Source organism: Phyllobates terribilis, unplaced genomic scaffold (genome assembly GCF_046119375.1).
Source record: "Phyllobates terribilis strain yellow unplaced genomic scaffold, ASM4611937v1 Scaffold_309__1_contigs__length_2245554, whole genome shotgun sequence".
In the NCBI taxonomy this organism is placed as follows: Eukaryota; Metazoa; Chordata; class Amphibia; order Anura; family Dendrobatidae; genus Phyllobates; species Phyllobates terribilis.
The window spans coordinates 943,324-969,500 of record NW_027363069.1 but is presented as its reverse complement, the minus strand read 5'-3'; the positions used below and the strand labels follow the sequence as shown (position 1 = coordinate 969,500).

The 26,177-nt window shown below is 45.9% G+C and overlaps 1 long non-coding RNA gene across 1 annotated transcript in view; it reads right to left on the bottom strand.

Moving 5' to 3' along the window:
• Nucleotides 1-10,882: 10,882 nt before the first annotated feature.
• Nucleotides 10,883-26,177, bottom strand: part of LOC141220991 (uncharacterized) — a 77,375-nt gene continuing 62,080 nt past the window's right edge. Inside the window, exon 3 of the long non-coding RNA XR_012289090.1 lies at nucleotides 10,883-11,432. This is a non-coding gene — a long non-coding RNA (uncharacterized lncRNA). The remainder of the gene's footprint in view (nucleotides 11,433-26,177) is intronic.

Genomic DNA, 26,177 nt, shown 5'->3' with positions numbered 1-26,177 from the left:
TGACTGAAGATTTACAAAACTGAAGCTTATCTTTCGATGCCTTGCAGCCAGCGTGATAGAGAAACAACATAAGCGATATAGTTGTACTATGACATTGTTTCCTGGAGGGGGCACAAATGAGCAGGTCATCAACATATTGCAGAACAACGATATGTGGTTCAGACCATCCCTCCAGTATTTCCTGCAGACTTGCAGTGTACATTGTGGGTGAATTGTGGGTGAATTCTGGGCACCCTGTGGCAACACTGTCCATGTATATTGACTGCCCTGGAATGTGAAAGCAAACAGGTACTGGCAGTCAGGATGTAATGGTACACTGAAAAATGCATTTGCCAAATCAACCACTGAAAAGCAAAGAGAGTTAGAAGGTATCTGTGACAGGAGAGTATGCGGGTTGGGCACAACTGGTGTTAGAAGTTCTGTGGCTTTGTTAACCAACCGGAGGTCATGGACCATTCTATATGCGGCTGGTTGTCCTGGCACGCTCTTTTTCTTTACTGGGAACAGGGGAGTGTTGCAAGGGGACTGGGTTTTGACTAGGACTCCTCTCTGTAGTAATTTTTGGACTTGCTGGGCTATGGCATTCTCCTGAGCCGAGCTAAGGGGATACTGCCTCTGTTGAGGCAAGATGGCTCCTGGTTTTAATTTCACCATTACTGGTTGAACTCTTAACCTACCAACATCTGTTTTGTCTGAGGCCCAAAAATCATGTGGCACAGCCTGCTCCAATATCGGGGGAAACTCATTTGTCTCTTCTATGCTGGCAATATCTAGTGACATAATTTTGCAAAGGGTACTTGGTTTTAAACCTGGGGTCATGGTGACAGTGCCATCGGGATGATACTCAATATGTGCTTGTAATTGGGACAACACATCATTTCCCAATAGATTACATTGGCCTCGGGGCGATACCATGAGCTGGCTATGTACAGTAGCTCCTTGAATTTGCAGGGGAATTCTTTTAGTGACAGGAAGCAGGACAGACGGGGAATTGAAGGGGGTGGCAATGACAAGATGTGAAAAATCAGTGTCAGTATATGGCCAATTACCTTGCGTAATTACTGAATTGTCGGCCCCCGTATCTACTTGGAAATCGATTTCATGTCCCCCTGGTAGGTTCACCTGCACTATACAACTGGGAGTTGGGGGTAAGGAGATGAGGGGGTTCATGTGCAAGCTACCCTCATCCTATAGGGGCGTTGTTTGGTCGGCTGGAGGACCCGTACTCTGAGCATTTGGATACGGGTTGGTCCTACAGTTCTTTCTAAAATGTCCTGGCTTTTTACATCCGTAACACAGTTTCTGTCCTCCTCCTTCAGTCCGTCCTCTGCCTCTGTTGTTTCTGGGGGTCGTCTCTACTATATGTATTCTGGCAGCTCTTTTTGCCTGCGCTATGTCATGCTGTGCCCCCTGAGCGATTCTAGCTAAATCTTCTGCCTTCACTGATCTCCAGTCCGGTCTACTTGCTTTTACCTTCTCTGCAATCTCTTTCTTTAGTCCATTCATGAAAGCACTTGCTAATACCCTCTCACTAGTCTTATTCCCGGGGTTGAACCCCATTTCTGACCAGGTTTTCTTTAGTGCATAGAAATAATCCTTAGGATCTTCCTCCTTTCCCTGCACTCTATCTTCTAGTGTAACTTGCTTTTCTGCTTGCCTGTCTTGACATGCTTTTACCAACGCTGCTGCGAATAGGACTCCAGCTGCTGCATCATTAGATTCTGCATCTACGGGTCCGGTCCTATTGGCATACTGTTTTTTTGTCTCATCTATCAACCTATCATAGCGGGCTTCATCTGCCAATTTTCCCTTAATTACCCCCTGCAGATCTATTCTAGTGGCATGGTACGTATCCTGTATGGTGGTGATCATTCTAGCGAAACCCATAGGGGACTGGGATGGGTCTGGCAGCTGGGAGATCAGTGCCAACTGCTCTGAAGGACTCCATGGTCTATACATTAACATTGTACGAGCTTCCTGACCTGGAACCACTGCATCCCCCCCTGCTGCTGCTGCTCCCGGTGCTCCTGGCATAACTACCGTCCTCATTGGGAATAGACTAGTTGGGTGGGGACTCGGTCCTCCACATGCCACACAGATGTCTACTGTCAAGGGGTTCTGCTGTCCACATCTGGGGCAAACCCAACATTTAGGTTCTTGAGAATTCTGGTACTGGGGTGGGGGTGACGTCGGGAGCGGACAGGGAGGAAAATCTGTCATTCCAGTTTTTGTCAGTCTGTAACGTCCGTCTCCTAATTCTTCAATCTTTCCTTCAAAATAAGCGCATGCATTCATCCATACATCCACTGTCTTCAACAGACCCTTATCTTTCAACCATCCATGATAGGAGTTAAAGAAGGATTTCCATTTCTCTCCATTCATCTCTCCATTCTCATTCATTCCCGCTTTACACAATATTTTGTCAATTCCAATCAGTGCCTGTTTCCCTTCTCTGCGTACCACTAAGTCTTTGGCTATAATGCCTTCCTTGGCATTTTGGTTCCCCATTTTTTTCGGTTCTCCTCACCTAGAAGAGACTCCTCAGTCACTTAGACAATGGTCACTTAGACAATGGGCCACAAAGGTTTCTGAACCATTCCACTACTAGCCTCTCTAGGACTTATACGCCAACCAGAAAAACAGACCAAAAACATCAATCCCGGGACACATCCACAACACAATCATCGGATCCATACTTTCATTCTTAAATTCTCTAAAGGATAGAAGGCAGGACTGTCAATTTATCTGAGGGATTCTACTGGTTCAAAGGGACCTGAGCCAGACAACAATCTGTTGAATTACCTGGGGAGCCGACCGCTCGGGGGTGAGGGAGTCTCTTCTATGCAGTGATATAATTAGGTAGAATATAACAGTTATTCTTACCTCAGCGCTGTATATATCACCAACAGAGATCTTCACTCGTCCCACGTCTTTGACCGGTCGAGCACCCTTGGGTAGATTAACTCAAGGTCCCTGTTCGGGCGCCAGCTGTCGTCACTGAATTTTGGGTCTTCTATCCTTTGAATTACGAGCTCGGAGAGAATGAAGACACAGGACAGGATGTTTGTGTCTAAACATACTCTAAAAACTTTATTACAAAACACAGGGCTAATATACACCCTAAAAGGCAGGAAACGGATTTGCCATATATGGTTCGATTATACAGTTTAGCTGAACAAGCGAAAAAAAGCTAGTTTCTGTATGCTTTACAATATTTAATTAGACTTATCTAGTTAGCAAGGTCATTTCATCTTTCTGCAAGAACACATTATTGCTACAAGAAGAAACATCTGGCCAGGGAGTATACTTTATCTTCTCCCAATGATACAAGAAGGAACATTCATAGCTGTTGTTTTCACCTAAAATAACTGTCAGACTTATATAGCATAGATGGGGCCTTTAAACTTGAGGGACTCCATCTTCTGCTATAACACTATCCTGTGTGATACTGTCTATTGAGCTGTGTATCTAATCCTATCCTGTGTGATACCATCTGCTGAGCTGTGTATCTAATCCCATCCTGTGTGATACTGTCTGATGAGCTGTGTATCTAATCCTATGCTGTGTGATACTGTCTGCTGAGCTGTGTATCTAATTCTATGCTGTGTGATACTGTCTGCTGAGCCGTGTATCTAATCCTCTCCTATGTGATACTGTCTGATGAACTGTGTATCTAATCCTCTCCTGTGTTCTACTGTCTGCTGAGCTGTGTATCTAATCCTATGCTGTGTGATACTGTCTGCTGAGCTGTGTATCTAATCCTATGCTGTGTGATGCTGTCTGCTGAGCTGTGTATCTAATCCTTTCCTATGTGATACTGTCTGATGAACTGTGTATCTAATCCTCTCCTGTGTGATACTGTCTGCTGAGCTGTGTATCTAATCCACTCCTTTTTGATACTGTCTGCTGAGCTGTGTATCTAATCCTATGCTGTGTGATACTGTCTGCTGAGCTGTGTATCTAATCCTATGCTGTGTGATACTGTCTGCTGAGCCGTGTATCTAATCCTCTCCTATGTGATACTGTCTGATGAACTGTGTATCTAATCCTCTCCTGTGTTCTACTGTCTGCTGAGCTGTGTATCTAATCCTATGCTGTGTGATACTGTCTGCTGAGCTGTGTATCTAATCCTATGCTGTGTGATACTGTCTGCTGAGCTGTGTATCTAATCCTCTCCTATGTGATACTGTCTGATGAACTGTGTATCTAATCCTCTCCTGTGTGATACTGTCTGCTGAGCTGTGTATCTAATCCACTCCTGTGTGATACTGTCTGCTGAGCAGTGTATCTAATCCTATGCTGTGTGATACTGTCTGCTGAGCTGTGTATCTAATCCTATGCTGTGTGATACTGTCTACTGAGCCGTGTATCTAATCCTCTCCTATGTGATACTGTCTGATGAACTGTGTATCTAATCCTCTCCTGTGTTCTACTGTCTGCTGAGCTGGGTATCTAATCCTATGCTGTGTGATACTGTCTGCTGAGCTGTGTATCTAATCCTATGCTGTGTGATACTGTCTGCTGAGCCGTGTATCTAATCCTCTCCTATGTGATACTGTCTGATGAACTGTGTATCTAATCCTCTCCTGTGTGATACTGTCTGCTGAGCTGTGTATCTAATCCACTCCTGTGTGATACTGTCTGCTGAGCAGTGTATCTAATCCTATGCTGTGTGATACTGTCTGCTGACCCGTGTATCTAATCCTCTCCTATGTGATACTGTCTGCTGAGCCGTGTATCTAATCCTCTCCTATGTGATAGTGTCTGCTGAGCCGTGTATCTAATCTTCTCCTATGTGATACTGTCTGATGAACTGTGTATCTAATCCTCTCCTGTGTTCTACTGTCTGCTGAGCTGTGTATCTAATCCTATGCTGTGTGATACTGTCTGCTGAGCTGTGTATCTAATCCTATGCTGTGTGATACTGTCTGCTGAGCCGTGTATCTAATCCTCTCCTATGTGATACTGTCTGATGAACTGTGTATCTAATCCTCTCCTGTGTGATACTGTCTGCTGAGCTGTGTATCTAATCCACTCCTTTGTGATACTGTCTGCTGAGCCGTGTATCTAATCCTATGCTGTGTGATACTGTCTGCTGAGCTGTGTATCTAATCCTCTCCTGTGTGATAGTGTCTGCTGAGCCGTGTATCTAATCCTCTCCTATGTGATACTGTCTGATGAACTGTGTATCTAATCCTCTCCTGTGTGATACTCTCTGCTGAGCTGTGTATCTAATCCTCTCCTGTGTGATACTCTCTGCTGAGCTGTGTATCTAATCCTCTCCTGTGTGATACTGTCTGCTGAGCCGTGTATCTAATCCTCTCCTGTGTGATACTGTCTGCTGAGCTGTGTATCTAATCCTCTCCAGTGTGATACTCTCTGCTGAGCTGTGTATCTAATCCTCTCCTGTGTGATACTCTCTGCTGAGCTGTGTATCTAATCCTCTCCTGTGTGATACTGTCTGCTGAGCCGTGTATCTAATCCTCTCCTGTGTGATACTGTCTGCTGAGCTGAGTATCTAATCCTCTCCTACGAGAGTCCCTATCCACATTCTACAAGTACTCAACAACAGGCCCAGCCGATCTAACCTACCCGTCGCACCTGAGAAGGAAGATTAATTTCAATCATCAAATTTCTTTCTATGTTTTATGTTTTTATCATATTAGCCTGGTGCATTTTTAAAGAAATTTGTACACTAATCCTGGTGATACATATCACCCTTTTAAAACTTATTTTTTTTCCCACCCCCATATATTTTATATTTTATATCTTAATAAAAGCTTCAAGCAAATTAAGTTATCCACCTCTGGTTTTCTTTCTCCAAACCCACTACCATTAGCGCGAATTTACACAATTATCTTAACCCTAGAACAAAAGATCCTCTAAAGCTAGACATCATGCTGCGATCCAAAGAAATTCAGGACCAAATGAGAAACAAAGTAATTGAGATCTATCAGTCTGGAAAAAGTTCTAAACCCATTTCTAAAGATTTGGGACTCCAGCGAACCACAGTGGGAGTCATTATCCACAATAGGCGAAAATATGGAACAATGGTGAACTTTCCTAGGTGTGGCCGGCTGATCAAAATTACCCCAAGAGCGCAGCAACGACTCATCCAAGAGGTCAGAAAAGACCCCACAACAACATCCAGAGAACTGCAGGTCTCACTTGCCTCAGTTAAGGACAGTGTTCATGACTCCACCATAAGAAAGAGACTGGGCAAAAATGACACGCATAGCAGAGTTCCAAGACAAAAACCACTGCTGAGCAATAAGAACAAAGGCTCATCTCAGTTTTGTCAGAAAACATCTTGATGATCGCCAAGACTTTTGGGAGAATACTCTGTGGACTGACAAGACAAAAGTTGAACTTTTTGGAAGGTGTATGTCCCATTACATCTGGCGTAGAAGTAACACTGCATTTCAAAAAAGGAACATCATACCAACAGTAAAATATGGTGGCGGTAGCGTGATGGTCTGGGACTGTTATGCTGCTTCAGGACCTGGAAGACTTGCTGTGGTAAATGGAACCATGAATTCTGCTGGTTAACCAAAAAATCCTGAAAGAGAATGTCCGGCCATCTGTTCATGACCTCAAGCTGAAGTGCACTTGAGTTATGCAGCAGGACAATGATCCAAAACACACTATTAAGTCCACCTCTGATTGGCTTAAGGAAAACAAAATTAAGACTTTGCAGTGGCTTAGTCAAAGTCCTGACCTTAAGAAAGCGGTTCATGCTCGGAAACCCTCCAATGTGGCTAAATTACAACAATTTTGCAAAGATGAGTGGGCAAAAATTCCTCCAGAGTGTTGTAAAAGACTCATTGCCAATTATCCCAAACACTTGATTGTAGTTGTTGTTGCTGAGGGTGTTTCAAACAGTTATTAGGTTTAGAGGACAATCACTTTTTCACACAGGGCCCTGTAGGTTTGGATTTCTTTTTCCCTTAATAATTAGGGTCTTCATTTAAAAACTGCATTTTGTGGTTACTTGTGTTATCTTTGTCTAATATTAAAATTTGTTTTGAGATCTGAAATATTTAAGTATGACAAACATGCAAAAGAATGAGAAATCAGGAAGGGGCAAACAACTTTTCACACATACACATATACATATATATATATTCATCCCACAATGTCACATTCATGGTAGAAGAGAGGGATTGGTAAGATGGGACAACCATTACAAACCAGCCACCTGATCAGACGTTATTGAACACCTTTCCAGAAGCTTTAATCAATCTTATCTGCTGTTATTTTCTGAAGAGAGGAAACAAATGTCCTAAAAATAAAAAAATATAAAAATGAAAGTTAAGAAAAAAAAAAATAAAAATAATAATAGGCTCACCTCCACTATGAGCATTTTTTGCTCTTCTAATAATCCAAGCTTTCCTAATTGTTCTTCTATTTGCTCCTGCGTCTTCATATTCCTCTCCAGCACAAATGATGCATGCTGGGGCTGTAAGAGCTGTAATAGAAGCCTAGAAGAACCATCAGAGGTCAGGCCCATCTGGTTACAGAAAGAACACAGATACACGCTGTATAAGACAATGGGATGGAAACAAGATTTTAAAAGGAGTTATCAAACACTTTTATACTCCACTGGATAGGTCATTAATATAAGATAGGTGGGGGTCCAACCATCGGCCCCCCGATGATCAGCTGTCATCACCTCTGGCAAGATGCAGGCAATGTTCAAAGTGGAACAAAACCGCTCCTTACACTGCGGCCGCTGCCGGGTGCAGACCAGCTATTGAGGAGTACCGGAGGTGATCTGCAGCACCAGGCAGTGGCCACTGGGGTGCGCTCTGTTCACAAGTTACATCCGGCCGTTGCCAGAGCTATAAACAGCTTATTGGTGGGGAGCCATGAGTCGGACCTACAACGATCTGATATAGACCACCTATTTTATGCATAAATCATCTGCATTAAAGTATTAGAGAACGTCTTTAAGAGCCCTGCATTTTCAGAGCCAAACTTCAGTCAACATCTAATAACCAATTACAAGGTCTTTCTTAGGACTCGTTCACACAAATGTATTTTCAGTAGGAAAGTTGTCTGTGGAACAAATGGACGGCACTCAGACCAATGGGATTCAATGGGAAAGTGCAGAGGAGTCATTTTTCTTTTTTGTCACTGATTGAATCTGTGTGTGAGCAAAAAATAAAGAAAGAAAATGGCAGCATGTCCTCGTTTCATCCGTCAGACAAGATTCACCCATTCAAGTCTATGGGTACAGAAAAAAATCTGCTTTATACAGATACATTGCAATCCTGTAGCCCTGGAAACTGTAAATGGTTAAAAAGCCAGATTAGATCTGGACTGCACATGGACGACAAGTGAGGAAAGAATTCTCCCACTTTTCTGGATGAAACTCTGAATGATATTTTATCTGCTTGTGTGAACCGGCCCTTAGAGTTCTCGACAAGACGGAGGAGCTGATCCAGAGTGTCCAGGGAAAGCTAGCAGTCCAGGTAATGGCGGATACGGGGGCAACCATCCACATCGTGCTCCATGCCCTTCTAATCTGACCTCCGTGACAGTGATGCTCAGTGTAAAGCCTGAGCTCAGGAGATGTGGGCTCGGACCCTGTTCAGACACACTGGAACTGATCAATCTCCATTCAACATTATGAAGGTAAACCTGGAGCACTGGCCCCACTCAAATATATTGTATTATGGTCAAATCATTCCCTTTAGGAGCTGAGTGCTGTGTAATAGAGGAGGATAAGGCCCCCCGTATACAGCCATCTATTCTCTGATAGGCGAGAGGGAAGAGACGTCATCTCCTCCTTTCTGATAATGTCCCCTGTATCCTGCTGACAGTGATTGTGCCATCCCAGCCGGTGACACTAGAGCCGCTCCCCGCTCTTAGGCTATGTGCCCATGTAAAACCGTCTGCCATGCAAAGCAATGTGAATTGGGATGTGCTGTGCACATGATGCGCTAATTAGCGCGCCGAATTCACATTGCGCTGCAAAACACAGCATGACCATTTCTACCGCGATTACGCGGCCATTGAAAAGCAGCAAACCCGCAGGTATATGTGGATTTGCTGCGTTTCAATTAAATTCAATGGCCGAGAATTTGCAGCGTAATCGGGGTGCGTGTGGCACCCAGGATGAAGAAGAGACTACAACTCCTCTTCATCCCGGCTACCAAGCGGTGAAAAAAAGAAATAAATAAGTTAAAAATAAAAAAACCTGTATACTCCCCTCTCCGGTCTGCTCCCGGCGGCGATCCTCTCTCCTCGGCGTCCAGCGGTGTACTTGCAGGACCTGCGGTGACGTCATCTAGTCAGCTGATGGTCATGCGACCGATGATGTCAGAGGTCAGGTGATGGTCGCGTGACCATCAGCTGACTAAATGACGTCACCGCAGGTCCTGCCAGTATACCGCGGGACACCGAAGAGAGAGAACACCGCCGGGAGGAGACCGGAGAGGTGAGTATACAGGGTTTTTTTATTTTTAACTTTTTAATTCTTTTTTTTTTTTTACTATAGATGCAGCATTTAAAGCATCTAAGTTGGTCACACAATATAAATCCATGCCGGTTGCCGGTTGCATGGATTTATATTGTGTGACCAACTTGTCAAGCACTTTTCCAAGTGATGCTCAAAATCACTTGGAAAAGTGCTTGAAAAAACGCTGAAAAAATGCTGAAAAAACACTTCTGTCTGGCAGAAAAAATGCATGTAAATCTGCATGTAAGTCTGCATGTAAATCTGCATGCGTTTTTTTCTGCCAGAGAGAGGCAAAAACGCTCTGCATCAAATCTGCTACGTGGGCACATAGCCTTAGCGTGTATGTGCTGTACTTATCATTCAGGACTGTGCAAAGACCTGCCTGTGACCAAAAGAACAACAAGGCTGTGTGCACACGCTGCAGATTTGGTGCGTTTTTCAATGGAACAGGCTGCCACGAGAGGTGGTGAATTCTCCTTCAATGGAAGTCTTCAAACAGAGGCTGGACAGACATTTGTCTGAGATGCTTTAGTGAATCCTGCATTGAGCAGGGGTTGGACACTAGGACCCTGGAGGTTCCTCCAATTCTAATGTTCTAGGATTCTATGTATAAACACCAGCTGCAATCTTCCATGGAGAAGTAACTGTGGTTTCAGGAGAACTTGCAGCAGAAGGTCTGTGCCTTCCGCTAGCTCCTCCCCCTTCTGCTAGCTCCTCCCCCTTCCTTCTTTAAGATGCTGAGAGAGTTCAGTATATAAATTGTAAGCTTGCGAGCAGGGCCCTCACTCCTCCTGTAACGGATAAAACGTCTTACATTTTATTGTTATTATTGTCTGTACAGGTCATTACTTAATTGGAAAGTGCTGCAGAATATGTTGGTGCTATGATAGAATAATCATTTTTATTTATATGTGCAGAGATGTTTCAGTTTTCACATTCACCACATGAGGGCAGCAGAGTACTATGCACAGAATAAGGTCAGACATAACAGTACCTGCATATTACATGTGCTGACTAATGAAAGATACTGCCACTTGCACTGGTATGGCTGACATCAGACTGTACGTGCGCCCGATAATGTCTGTGAGGGCGTATCTGTGCCCTGTTCCTCAGTCTCCTCTCGCTCTCCCTCTGAGCGCTGGTAAATAGGTGATGGTATCAGGGGGGACAATGTCTACCTAGAACTGCACCCTTGGTCTGGGCCAACTACGCCATCTTGTGGTAACGGACAGTACCAATTAGTGAAGCGCTGCTAAGGGGCCATGTGTTTCTGAGTCGGGTCTCACAGTCTGGGGCCCATTCGTAACAGGACAATGGCAGACAAGGTCCTCTGGTCTCCCACCTCAGCTCAAGTGAGGCCGCAACTCTGAGCATCGCGTAGGCCATGCTAATGGAGCTCAGCCAAACTCATCTGAAAATGGCCCATAAGCTTCTTGTAACCAAGAGGAGTCACACTGATGGCCCTCCATGCCGGGATGAGCCCTCTGTGCAACTCGGAGACCCTTGGACACATACGCACCCAATGGCTGCCAGACATGCCCCCCTACACAACACTTATTTTGTAAAGCATTCTGACTTTGCAGCGTTTTCCCACAACACTATATCAGCGCTGGTCCCAGGTGTTGGCAGCTCCATTCTCACATAGGTGGCACTGGCAGAAGGAGATCCTGGACCAATGCAAATATGACAACTTTTCCATACTATTATGCTCTAGTTAAAAAAAAAAGGTAAGTTTCATCCATTTTTACTTTTAAACATAATAAAGCAACTTTTTCTTCTCAAGTTGGAGAAATAATGTTTCCTATAATGTCTCCAATTCCATTCCCAGCAGTTCTGCGCTCTCCAGCGCTTCTTTGCGCCTCCCCAGACGTAGTAAGCCGCGCGCCTGACTTTCCTGGACGTCGCTCCTCATTGCGGTGTTTGCCAGCGGTATAAGTGCAGAGCAGTCGCTGGACACATTAAACGCCTTCTGAAAGGGAAGAAAGAGAACGGCCATTATCCTTCCTAAAAGAAAGGGATGGTGGCAGAATTCTTTTCAGATGTTTTAGCAAAGTCTTTTGGTTTATGGGCAAAGTCTTTCCTACAAAACTGCAGAACTGATTTCTTGCAATTCTGCGAGTCTGATCATTCTATAAGGAAATCAACTAAGTGACAAATATATTGTTTTATTATAGTTCTGTGAGTACAAATCATTCCATAACCTTGGGTTCACCCTGGTATTACACACAAAGCAAATGGTTGGCTTGCTGTAAGGGGTTGTGGGGTCAGTGTGTAACTGCAGACTTATAAATCCTCCAGCGCAGAGACTGTGCACTGTGCGGAGTCGCTGGTTTCTGACCCGGGGACGGCGGGGATATATGCATTATACATACTCCCGGGCAGAACCCGACTAGTGGGCGCAGCTCCGCTCCAGAGGGGACTTGTACACACCAGTCTTCTGATTTGGAAGTGACAGTCAGTTTTTTGCTATTTGTATATTGTCTCTCTGACCGAGCGCTCCACCCTCCAGCCTGTGGTGGATTTAATTGCAGCAGGATCCTAGCTACCCATAAATGCAGGCTTTAGCCTAGCAGAGGATTCACATTACATCAGTTCCCAGCAAACCGGAAAGTGCCTTGTCGTTGGCTGCTGGGTTTGCGTGAATTGGCCAAATTATGAGCTAAACATCTCCATTTTTTCTTATTATCTAAAGCAGTAATGACATTCAGATTCCATGTATTTCATGTTTCCATGCTTTAGCACTACAGAGTGCTACTTTGTCTTTATATCATGTGGCTTCTGCCACATAAACAGCACGGCCATGCCAGCCACACATCTCCTGGATGCTCACTATGGTTATAGTGATATACTGTACTGCTGCTCCCAGGGCTGCCATTGCTGGCCCTACACTGGAGTCTCTGGGCAATGGGGGGCCAGTGAAGGGATTGACAGAGAGGAGAGGCGGGGGACACGCGGATTAGTCGGGCAGCAGAGTTTAGGATAGATTGGAGGTGTGCGAGTGGTAGAAGGGAGACCACAGAGCAAGAGGTTGCAGTAGTCAAGGCAGGAGATGATGAGGGCGTGCACTAGTGTTTTTGCAGATTCGTGGTTGAGGAATGTGCGGATCCGGGAGATATTTTTTGAGTTGGAGTCGGAAGGAAGTGGAAAGGGCTTGGATATGTGGCTTAAAGGAGAGGTTAGAGTCCAGGGTTACCCTGAGGCAGCGGGCTTGCGGGACTAGGGAGATTGGGCAGCCATTGACTTTGATGGATAGGTCAGTTGGGGGGGGTTGAGTGAGACGGTGGAAAAATTATGAATTCAGTTTTGTCTATGTTAAGTTTTAGAAACCTGTCAGAGAAGAAGGATAAAATAGCAGACAGACATTGTGGGATTTTGGTTAGTAGGGAGGAGAAATCGGATCCAGAGAGGTAGATCTGTGTGTCATCAGCATAGAGGTGATACTGAAAGCCATGGGACCCTATGAGCTGTCCAAGGCCGAAGGTGTAGATGGAGAAGAGCAGGGGTCCTAGGACTGAACCTTGGGGGACACTGACAGATAGGGGGCGAGATGAGGAGGTGGTGTGTGAGTGGCAGACACTGAATGTCCGGTCAGTTAGGTATGAAGAGATCCAAGATAGGGCCAAGTCCGTGATGCCAAGAGATGAGAGTCTGTAGTAAGAGGGAATGGTCGACTGTGTCAAAGGCAGATGACAGGTCCAGGAGGAGGAGGACAGAGTAGTGTTGCCTGGATTTGGCAGTTAGTAGGTTGTTGGTGACTTAAGTCAGGGAAGTTTCAGTGGAGTGGTGCGGTCGGAAGCCAGATTGGAGGCGGTCAAAGAGGAGAAGTGGGAGGACAGTTCAGAATGGACGTGTTGTTCCAGTAGTTTTGAGCCATAGGGGAGAAGTGATATGCGGCAATAGCTAGACAGAGAGGATGGGTCAAGGGATGGCTTTTTGAGGATGGGTGTGATCGAGGCATGTTTGAAGCATGAGGGGAAGACACCAGTTGTTAGTGACAGGTTGAAAAGGTGGGTTAGGGTTGGGATGAGAATAGTGTTAAGGCTAGGGATGAGTTGGGACGGGACTGGGTCAAGTTTGCAGGTGGTGAGGTGTGATTTGGAGAGTAAAGAGGAGAGTTGATTGTCTGTAATGGTGGAGAAGCTGGTTTTGGAGGAGGATGGTTGAGTAGGTGTGAGGAGGGGCTGTGGGGACTTTAGTCAAAAGATTTGTCTGATAGTGTCAACCTTCTGCTTGAAGAATGTGGCAAAGTCTTCGGCTGAGATGAGAGGAGATGAAGGAGGCGCTGGGGGACGGAGGAGAGAACTGAAAGTTTTGAATAGCTGTTTACGGTTGTGAGACAGGGATGATATGAGAGATGAGAAGTATGATTGTTTTGCTGCAGTAAGTGTGGACTTGAAGGTAGTGAGGGACTGTTAGAATGCAATGAAGTGCTCGCTGGAGTGGGACCTTTTCCATTTTCACTCAGCAACCCTGGAGGCCCTTCGCAGTTCTTTAGTCAGGTTGGTGTGCCAGGGTTGCCGGTTGAATGGGCGAGCTGTGATAAGTGTCAGGGGGCGACCAATTTGAGAGCTGCAGCTATTGAGGTGCTATATAAAGTGGCAGCAGCATTGCATTGTGTAATGAACTTATGCCTGTGAGAGGGAGAAGGGATTCAGAGATTGAGTGTAGGTCAAGGTGTTTGAGATTTCTGTGAGGGTGTGCAAGTTTGTGGAGTGTGGCTTGTGTACCTGGAGAGGAGAGGTAAGAGAATGTAAGTTGTGGTCAGAAAGAGGGAGAGGTGAGCTTGAGAGGTTAGATAGGGAACAGAGGAGGGTGAAGATGAGGTCCAGTGTGTGGCCATCTTTGTGAGTGAGGGCTGAAGACCATTGAGCAAGGCTGAAGGAGGAAGTGAGGAATAGAAGCTTCGAGACAGATGAGTGGGAAGTGTCAATGGGGATGTTGAAGTCACCCATGATGATAGTGGGGATGTCATCGGAAAGGAAATTAAGCAGCCAGGTCGTTGAAGTGGTCAAAGAAGGTGGTGGCTAGTCCTGAGGAGCAGTAAACGACGGCCAGTTGGAGGGGGGCGTAGATGAGCACACAGTGTACTTCAAAGGAGGGAAGAGTAATGGAGGGTGGCAGTGGGATATGGGTGAAGGAGCAGTTGCCTGACAGGACAAAACCTACTCCTCCACCATGCTTGAAATTGGAGCGGGGTGTGTGAGAAAGATGGAATCCACCGTAAGAAAGTGCAGCTGGGGACGCCGTGTCAGAGGTGGTGAGCCAGGTATCGGTGATGCCGATGAAGGAGAGTTTGTTAGTAATGAAAAGATCATGGATGTAGGAAAGTTTGTTGCACACGGAGCGAGCATTGCATAGAGCTCCTGTTAGTGGGACTGGGGAGGCGGGGGCTGGGCGGATGGGAATAAGTTTAGAATGGTTGCGAGAGTTTGTGACAGATCGTGGATAGGAGGTGGAAGTGACTATATGATAGAAACACCCAACAGTGACAGCATTCTAAAAACTGCACCCCTCAAGGTGCTCAAAACAGCATTCAAGAAGTTTATTAACCCTTCAGGTGCTTCACAGGAATTTTTGGAATGTGGAAGAAAAAAATGAACATTTAACATTTTTCACAAAAATGATCTTTTAGCCCCAAATTTTTTATTTTCACAAGGGTAAGAGGAGAAAATGGACCCCAAAACTTGTTGTGCAATTTCTCCTGAGTACGCCGATACCTGATATGTGGGGAAAAACCACTGTTTGCGTGCACGGCAGGGTTCAAAAGGGAAGGAGCACCGTGTGACTTTTTGAACGCAAAATTGGCAGGAATCGAGAGCGGACGCCATGTCGCATTTGGAGAGCCCCTGATGCACCTAAACAGTGGACATCCCCCACAAGTGACCCCATTTTGGAAACTAGACCCCCCCCAAGGATTTTATCAAGGGGTTGTTGTAGATCGGCTCACTTGGTTGCATATAGCGGTACACAGGAACATTGTCTCTTTAAATCTTCTGCTGGGTTTATTAAGAATGCTGCATAAACCACAGCACAGATAGCAAAAACAAACACGGCCTTCCTGGCCTAACAGGAAAAACAAAACATAACGTATGGCACAGTCCTTGTTGCTACGAGTAACCGCCCGCTTCAGGAACAAACAACTCAAGGTTTGTCTTTCCTTCACATGACAAAACAGCTCAGAGCTTTCACCTCCAAACCCACCCTACACACAAATGCTCTAAAAGGCTGGGATTTTATCCTCTGACCTCCTTCCTTTCTACAGGTGTTTAACCACCTTAGAACTAAAGATGGCTGAGTAACCCCTTCGTGTGCTGGAACCTTTTTCCTATATTTAATTACTGGAGCTCCCAGTCTCAGTGTTACACATCTTCCCTCCAGTACTTTGCCAGTGACTTTGTCACAGGGTATAGTGAACATTTTGAACCCAGAGGTACGACACAGAACACAGAGTTTGATAACATTATGTCATCATATTGAATATGTTGTCATTAGTCTTAAGCGCAAGTGCTCGCTACTTGAGTTTGCATCAGGTACTCAGGTATGAAACAAGTATCGCGGGGGCTCGAGTGACATGCTCGAGTCCCCGCCTCGCATGTTTCACGGTTTCTAGACACTCGAAAAAACAACAACAAAAAAAAAACATGCAGGGATTGCCGATGCATAGCAGGCAATCCCCATGTGTTTTTTTCTTTTGGCTGTATAACAGCCGTGAAACATATGGGGCAGAGACTCGAGCATGTCACTTGAGCACCTGCGATACTCAGTGCATACCCGGCACCCGATGCATACTCAAGTAGCGAGCACTTGCTCTCAAGACTAGTCACCATATCGTCATCATTTTTTTTTTTTTTTCTTTACTTTTGAAAACATCCCAACCTCAACACAACCCTAACCCTAAAACAACCCTAAGGCCAGGGCCCCATTATCAGTATTTGGTCAGTATTGTTTCTCAGGAGTGGGAGACAAAACCAGGAGAGGAACAATCAGAGAAAAGGTAGAATAGAAACAAGTCACCAACTCTGCATTTATCACCCACTCCTGGTTTTGGTTCCCACTCCTGAGAAAAATACTGACCAAATGCTGACCAGATACTGATAATGAGGCCGTGGTCTAACCGTAACTCTAATGCTAGAGCTTATTTTTTACGCTGTTCCTCGTGCGGTATAAGTGATTAGACGACTTTATTCTTCGGGTTGGTGCGATTACAACGATACCAGATTCATATTCATAAAAGACGCTTTTTTTGTAAAGACTAGTTTTTGCATCCCATATTTTGATAGCTATAATTTTTCCATATTTCGGCCGAGAGAGTCATGTCAGGGCTTGTTTTTTGCGGGACAAGTTGACGGTTTTATTGGTATCATTTTCGGGCACGTGACATTTTTTGATCGCTTTCTACTCCTATTTTTGGGAGGCAGAACAAACAAAAATCAACAATTCAGGAATTGTTTTTTTACGCTGTTCCACGTGTGGTAAAATTGATAAGGTCGCTTTATTCTTTGGGTCAGTACATTTACTGCTATACTACATCTATATAGTTTTTTTAGGTTTTGGCGCTTTTACACAATAAAAATGCATCTGAATTGATGATATTTCGCCAACGAGGAATTGGTCGTCACATTCCGGAGTTCTGTTCATCATACTTATCTGAATAAATACCAGTGACAGGCGGCTGGATATTCATACAAGAGCTTTTTTGATATAGAGGTTTTTAAAATTAGTGGCTCCTCTCAATCCTTATATATTTATTATTGTTTTAAATAAATTATATACACATTTTTTATTGTTCATATATGCACTGTAGCACTTTCATTAGCGTATGGAAAGTATGATCAATTGTTATTCACTTTGTGTCGTTTACTTTTAGTTCACAATCATATAAAGTACAGACCAAAAGTTTGGACACACCTCATTTAAAGATTTTTCTGTATTTTCATGACTATGAAAATTGTACATTCACACTGAAGGCATCAAAACTATGAATTAACACATGTGGAATTATATACTTAACAAAAAAGTGTGAAACAACTGAAAATATGTCTTATATTCTAGGTTCTTCAAAGTAGCCACCTTTTGCTTTGATGACTGCTTTGCACACTCTTGGCATTCTCTTGATGAGCTTCATCTTTTGGTCTGTACTGTATATCTATAGTAAATCTAGCAGTAATACCATTCAGGAGATATAGATATACATGTATACACTCGTTTTGTGAATAACTTTTTGTGCAGCACCACAGCAGCAGGTATACAGGTATAGGGAGCTCACATCTAATGATAGTGTTACAGTGATATTATAGCTGGGCCTTAACAGGAATCTGTCAGCAGGTTTTTGCTATGTAATCTGACAGCAGCATGATGTAGGGACAGAGACCCTGATTCCAGCGATGTGCCACTTACTGGGTGCAGCAATTGTGATAGAATCACACTTTTCTCTGTAGCAGAGCTCAGATGTTGAGCCCTGTATAACCCTGAACACACCATTGATTGGCAGCTTTCTGTGTACACTGTATATTGACAGAAAGCCGCTAACCAGTGATGGCGGTGTGGTTGGACTAGGAGACACGAGACACCTAGTCTTGTAGTGACAACGTCCTGCTGATAAAATACTGATTGTATTAAAACAGCAAAACACACCCAGTAATTGACACATCACTGGAATCAGACTCTCTACCCTTAACCTGCTGAAAGATTAAGAATAACTGGTTCCCGAGAAGCATCGAAAATCTACTTCACAGTCAGGATCCAGCACCCGCTCAATAGTGCACATTTTCATCAGGCAGGTGTCGTCAGGGCACCTACGAGATCTGCAGCAGTCGTACAGCTGTATTACACAGTCCCGCTGCTGGCGGAGCTATTCCTGATCCTGGCAGGTTAACCCCTTATACCCCACCGTCAGTAGCAACCACAGCATCTAGATGGTTTGGACAGAAGGAGAGGGAGATACGATTACAGGGCAGATGAGTTTCTATAGAAGTTGGGGTCCTAACAGTGACCCCCATGACTGACATCTTACTGCTCCTATTAGACCTTGACTGAAGAAAGGTCTATTAGGACATTGGTCAAAGTAATGTCACCTGCTCTGCAGCTATTAGAAATACCTAGGTCTGATTACTTTCCCATTTGCAGAATGTGATTTTGCGCTGCACCTACAGCAGCACTGTTTTCCCATCATCATCAGTGACAGGACCTCCAGCCTTTCCTGAGATTGATCAGTGGAGGAAGAAGCTTTCAGTTCCTTGTTCCACCATTCAGTTCACCCGTATGTCTCTGCTAGCAGCTGATTGGACTGGTTAGTGCCACCAGCTGTGACATGCCACTGCCGCCTTGCACTGTGTGCAGGCACAGGAGGCTGAAGGAGGAGGGTCTGGCAGAAACTGGGTGTGGTGTTAGTTGTGACTTCATGACTAGTCTCCGAACAGAACACGAAAAGACTAGTCAGGATGTGACCAGGTCCTCCAAAATCAGGAGTGAGGCTGGTCACATGCTGAAGTATAGTATGTAGGCAACCGTGCAGAATGCTGACAGTGAGTATATTACAAGGGGGCAGCATTCTGCAACTTAGACACACACATTGAAAAGTATAAAAGCTCGGACAACCCCTTTAAAGAGGTATTCCTATTTTGGTAACACACACCATACACTTTTTGCACATAATGGTCCTAAGCCCAGAAGTAGCAGAATTCTCTACACTTGTCTCCATTAGTAGCAATGATATCACTCGATGCCTCGTAGTCCTCCAGCTGAGAAATTGTCATTTCTCATTACACAAAACTTCATTTATGGACATCTATGGTGATTTCTTTGCCTGTGTGGATTGGATGGGCTGTTACCGACATCTGGTGAGAATTTCATGGCAATAGCACCTTTAGAAATATATTTACTGATGACAGCTTCTCTCAGAAGAAAAGGATTGGGCATGCTGCTATCCAATATGCCTGATCTTTCCTTCCCAGACATGAAGAAACACCATACATGTTGGGTGGTGAATATGAGCAGGCTTGGTCCACATCCACCCAGTGAGTGTGAGCATTGTTACCGGGAGTTCACACTAATAAATCCCTTGTGCATTTGCAATGTGATCTACGAGCAGAGATTCATGGCTGACCCTATGATTCCCGCTGCAGGTTTAGGCTCTGTGCACACAGCGCCTTTATCAGGCCGGTACGCTCCACAACCCGTCTGAAGAACAACCACCCACTAAATAGATAGAATGACCATATACCCTGCAATGTAATCCGCCTCGCTGTGCACATGATCAGTCCTTTAACCGTTTCACGTTTATGAAGAGGCCACACGGTTAGAAGTGACCGCTCCGTTCTCCAGGCGGTTTCTGCTCGGAGTTCTCCCTGTCTCGGTTTCTGCAGCTTCTTCCTGTAGTAAAGTTGAGCGGGTCGCCGGCATCTACAAGACGTGGTGCGCACAGACCCTTATACTTATATCCAGAACACTGAGGACCACGGGAGCATTTTTCTTGCACACGTGAAGATCACGGAGGTGTGAATGAGACCCCACTCGTATCCAAGGTGCGGAGCTCCGAACAGTCATCGTTTCTGGGGCGTCACCGGCAGATCTCTTCTAGGAGATCACAGTGGATCCGGAGATCTCCAGCATTTCTCCATCTTTATGTCTCACTATATTGTGGCTGATATCAGCGACTCCACCCTTATAAATGTACAGAGGCCACAGGTGCAACACACCAGACCCCCTGACCACAACACCCCGGACACCCTGACCACCAGGGCACAACACCCCGGACCCCCTGACCACCAGGCGGTCCCTATGGGGGCTAATGGACTATGTTACTGGCGGAGAAAAGGATTTCTATAGAATCAGTAGGAAACACCCTGAAGGTTTCTCTTTGCGGCTTTTCTCCAGGATTTTCCTCACCCGTCATTTATCGCTTCTCATTATTGCCAGAATCCCAGTGGGTGAGGACGATCCCAGACAGCGCCCTCAATAGTGAAGTGCACCGAGGAACGCTGCAGACAATCAGTAGCTATAGATCGGCTGCAGACATCACATTCTATATGTAGGTATGGGCTGAGTGTGGGATGGAAATACTGAACAGCCCCTGCTGATCCCCCCCTAGTCCTCCATGCTGCTGGTCGGGTCCCACCAGGCTCCTTTCCCAGTACTGTTGGCATGTGACTGCTGCAGCCAATTCAGTGGCCATACCTGCTACCACCACTACTTGAATGGGAAAGGCACGAGCCAACAATGGAAGAAGAGAAGAAAGTAGCGGGGACCCGGTCAGCAGGACGGAGGAATGGAGGGGGGGGGATATCAGCAGCACGGAGGAATGGAGGGGGTATATCAGCAGCAGCACAGAGGAATGGAGGGGGGGGTATCAGCAGCACGGAGGAATGGAGGGGGGGATATCAGCAGCACGGAGGAATGGAGGGGGGATATCAGCAGCAGCACGGAGGAATGGAGGGGGGGATATCAGCAGCAGCACGGAGGAATGGAGGGGGGAATATCAGCAGCAGCACGGTGGAATGAATGGAGGGGGGATATCAGCAGCAGCACGGAGGAATGGAGGGGGAGATATCAGCAGCAGCACGAAGGAATAGAGGGGGAGATATCAGCAGCAGCACGAAGGAATAGAGGGGGGATAGCAGCAGCACGGAGGAATGGAAGGGGGGATAGCAGCAGCACGGAGGAATGGAGGGGGGGTATCAGCAGCACGGAGGAATGGAGGGGGGATAGCAGCAGCAAGGAGGAATGGAGGGGGGATAGCAGCAGCACGGAGGAATGGAGGGGGGATAGCAGCAGCACGGAGGAATGGAGGGGGGATAGCAGCAGCACGGAGGAATGGAGGGGGGATAGCAGCAGCACGGAGGAATGGAGGGGGGATAGAAGCAGCACGGAGGAATGGAGGGGGGGATATCAGCAGCACGGAGGAATGGAAGGGGGATCAGCAGGAGAGAAGGCGCTGGGGAATATCTCATAGCACACTGGGACCTCACCAACACTAACATTAACGGCAGAAAATACCGTTGATAAAATATTCAGTTATCAGAAAATAATATAATAACATTGATACCCATCACTGGAGTGGACGTCCTCATGTGCCACGGCCACCGGGCCAGGAGGAACAGCAGGAGGGTCCTTCACCTCCTCGTGTCTATTACTCAGGGGCTACTCACATCTTATAGGGTCACATTGTAACCCGGAATATTAGGATCACAATGGCACAGAGCGACGCTGCAGCTAATCCCTGGTATATAACGATCACAATGGCACAGAGCGACGCTGCAGCTAATCCCTGGTATATAACGATCACAATGGCATAGAGCGACGCTGCAGCTAATCCCTGGTATATAACGATCACAATGGCACATAGCGACACTGCAGCTAATCCCTGGTATATAACGATCACAATGGCACAGAGCAACGCTGCAGCTAATCCCTGGTATATAACGATCGCAATGGCACAGAGCGACACTGCAGCTAATCCCTGGTATATAACTATCACAATGGCACAGAGCGACACTGCAGCTAATCCCTGGTATATAACGATCACAATGGCACAGAGCGACGCTGCAGATAATCCCTGGTATATAACATCACAATGGCACAGAGCGACACTGCAGCTAATCCCTGGTATATAACGATCACAATGGCACAGAGCGACGCTGCAGCTAATCCCTGGTATATAACGATCACAATGGCACATAGCGATGCTGCAGCTAATCCCTGGTATATAATGATCACAATGGAACATAGCGACGCTGCAGCTAATCACTAGGACTTGGTTACAATCCGCTTCTTACAGCCAATCCCAGCTGTAGAATACTGGCAGATCAGCAGGTGATCGAGTCTCCCCGGGCACAGTGAGCGGCACAAGTCTCCCGGGCACTGGCAGCGTTATCAGGGCAGGTGCCAGTCTCACCCCATCACCCCAGACACCACACACTATGGGCATCTCCTCCTGCCAGCTTCCCTGGCACTGCTGTGCCCCCATCTGACCAGTATGTGCCCACATCACACAGGACCCATCACCTGCTGCCAGTCCCGGATGCCATCGCCTCTGCCAGCAGCAATCAGCAGCCGGAGGCTTCTCAGCCCGGGACATGGGCTGCGGGCACGGGGCTGCTACTTACCTGAGCCCGCAGCAGCGGCCGGTGATGGATGGAGGCAGCGGTCAGGCTCTCCCCGGCTCCCTGACAGGAGGGGCGGCTCACTGACAGGATCTCTCCACGGAGTGTGGAGGAGACAAGGCGGCTGTGATCTCTGCTGCCCACAATCCCCAGCGTTATATCAGACTGCAAGAGCAGAGGAGAGCAACATTCCAGCCTGGAAAAGTCTGCCGCCACCTAGTGGCCAGCGACTGCACCCAGCAATTGTAATGGAAGCAACAGCAGAGATGACCCTCCACCTAGTGGCCAGCGACTTCACCTGCACGCTAGTATTGGCTGCAACAGCAGAGGTGCCCCGCCATCTAGCGGCCATGTGCGGTAATGTCGGCGCTGGACTTGCAGCGGAACATGGAGGGAAGGAGTGATGTGCTCTGCTGCTTGTCTGCTGGACCTTGTAGTTCTAATGGATGGGGAGGACATTGTCCCCAGGGTGTCCTGCACATTAGTAGATGGCTGCACCAGGTCCTGGGTCACATAGTCCTATTGCTTCCTCTTTGCTTTCCAACTTTCTTATTTTTTTTATTTGCAGTGTTTGCTGTAGTTTTTATCCTTACTATTTTGGGGTCCATACTGTGAAGATCTGAGATGGTGCATTTCAATAATTACTTAGGCAGGTTAATAATAATAATGATTTTTATTTATATAGCGCCAACATATTCCGCAGCACTTTACAATTAAGCGGGGACATGTACATACAATAAGTTCAATACACGGTAAGACAGTTTAAACTGTTACATGAGGAGTGAGGTCCCTGCTCCTAAGCTTACCATCTACAAGCAACACTATTTTATTCCTTACATCCATGGTAATACAGCAATTCCAGGTAAATGTCCAAAATACAATTGTCTCAGTCCACAAGATCCCCTCCCCGGGGAGGTAATTCCACTGCCTTTGTGCCAAGCGATACTCACTATCCCCCAACTTTTGGTTGGCCCACATATTTCGTATCTCCAGCAAGTATAGTCTGTAGTCACAGTCCACGATCCTCCATGTGACACATAAAACGATAGAAGCAAAGGTGCCCAGTAGCAACAGTCCTTTAAGAAAATGTATCAAATCCAGACAATGGATCACGGATCCCACAACTGTAGCACATTTATTCAGCTCAGGTGGTAGCTGATCTCTACGCCATAAGCCATCGATTCATCCATGGTCCAGATCCTCAGACTAGATACTATCCCTTCAACGACATTCCACCAACTCTAACCATGTGGCTTCTTTTCTCCTTCACTGGGATCAGCCCTCTGAATGGACAGAACTGCTCTCACCCTCCCCCCCAAAGCTAGTGGAGGTATTTTTCTCAGGTCAAACACATCACCTGGGTCTACATGTGAGACTCCCTGTGGTGACGGCTCCGCTGGATATACTTTCAACAGTCACACAATGGGCCTATTATAATGCCTCAATAATACTGCCATACAGTGGTCAAATTAATTCCACCAAACAATCCCTAAATACCCACCATATGAAACTCTAAAGAATAGTAACACATAATTACTAAAAACGACGATACAATAACTAAATAATGGCGCCATACAGTCCATAAGAAAATAATTCCATAAAGTGGTCAAATAATTCTGTCATAAAATAATACCGTACGGTGTTCAAAATGTTACATAGACTATAAAAATAGAAGCAATTACATTAGTATGAACAGAATTGTACAGTCCATAAAATGATGACACAAAGTTTCAGAATAATAGTATCCCTAGTGCCAAAAACTACTACCATATGCTGGCCAAATAATATAGCCACACAGTTCTATGGAAAATAGTGCAATACAATGCACAAAATAATTCTACCCCGCAGTCCATAAATACACGTCAGAAAGTCCCCAAATAATAGTGCTGTACAATACTGAAATACACCGGCCGAATAACTGTGCCATAGTCCTGACATCACACCGTAAAGTTTATTGTATTAAAGTTTTAAATATTAGTACAATACAAATCATTACCTAAAAATACTGTTATACCCTGGCCGAATAATTGATAAATTAATGTCCCAAATACTGCACAAACAGCATAAAACCTCCCATATCAGTGTCAGCTCCCATACTCCGGAGGGCCCAATTCCCAACAAAATAAGCAAAATGTTGTGGACCAGGGTCCTCTCTCTGTGGAAAAGCCGCAGCGTATTATAGCAGCAGGAAAGCGGATGGAAGTTTACAAAATGTAATCTGCACGCTGAAAATAAATGTCTCTGCTGATTTCATGCAGAAATTGTTTGCAATGTAGAATTAAAATCTGCATCATGTCAATGTATGTGACACATTTATGTGACGTCCCTTTAGCGTTTCCAAGCGTCTTCTGCCCATTAAACCCTAAAAGACGAACATCGCTCAAATGACGTGGATAGCATCCGAGTGCTGTGCATTCTCCTTACAAACTTTCACTCGAAGGGGCGAGTTTTATCTGCAAATCCGATGGAAAATGGATATATCCATGTTTTATCTTTGTGGACATTGTGAACATGACCATAAATTACAGCCCCAATTCCCAAAAAGTTGGGGCCGTGTGTAAAAATGGAAAGAAAACAAGAATGCAATGATTGGGAAATCTCTTATAGCCACATTTTATTCACAACAGAACATAGATCACAGATCAGAGGGTGAACATCAGACATTTTCCATTTCATTTGAAAAACTTACCTAATGTAGAAATTGACGGCAGCAACACAACTCAAAATAAGGTCATGGTCATGTCTACCACTGTGTGGCATCTCCTCCTCTTTGTACAGCAGTCAGTAAACCTCCGGGTAGTGAGGAGACAATAGTTGGAGTTCTGGGAGAGGAACGTATGTACCTTCATCCATCCTGGTTAGGTGTATATGCCACTCCATCCATCCCGGTCAGTATATGCCCCCCTCCATCCATCCATCCTGGTGGGTATATCCCCCCCTCCATACTGGTGGGTATATGCCCCCCCTCCATCCATCCTGGTGGGTATATGCCCCCCTTCCATACTGGTGGGTATATGCCCCCCCTCCATCCATCCTGGTGGGTATATGCCCTTCCTCCATCCTGGTGGGTATATGCACCCTCCATCCTGGTGGGTATATGCCTCCTCCTCCATCCTGGTGGGTTTATGCCTCCTCCTCCATCCTGGTGGGTTTATGCCTCCTCCTCCATCCTGGTGGGTTTATGCCTCCTCCTCCATCCTGGTGGGTTTATGCCCCCATATATTCAATGCAAAGGAAAAAAAAAAAAAACAATAAACGCTTCTACTCACCTTCCACGTTCCCACGCAGCGCTGTGTCTGTGTTGCCTGAAGATGTCGGCAGTGATAACAGCAGAGAAGCTGAGATCACCGCACGGCGCCGCCACAGATACTCACTCGGGGCCTCCACTCCCAGGCATTTCCTCCCCGGCAGCTCCTGTCATGGCACGCTCTGACTGAGCAGTGCGTGCGACGACAGGGGGAATGTACAGCTTACACTGCAGGCTCCACAAAGATGGCTGCAATCTCCTCCCATGGCTGCGACCTGGACAGCCAAGGGGGCGTGCCCAGGTCACAGTTAGAGGCAGGAGGAGCTGCCTCTAATGTTAGAGATAGGGTCGGTGACAGACTACTGTC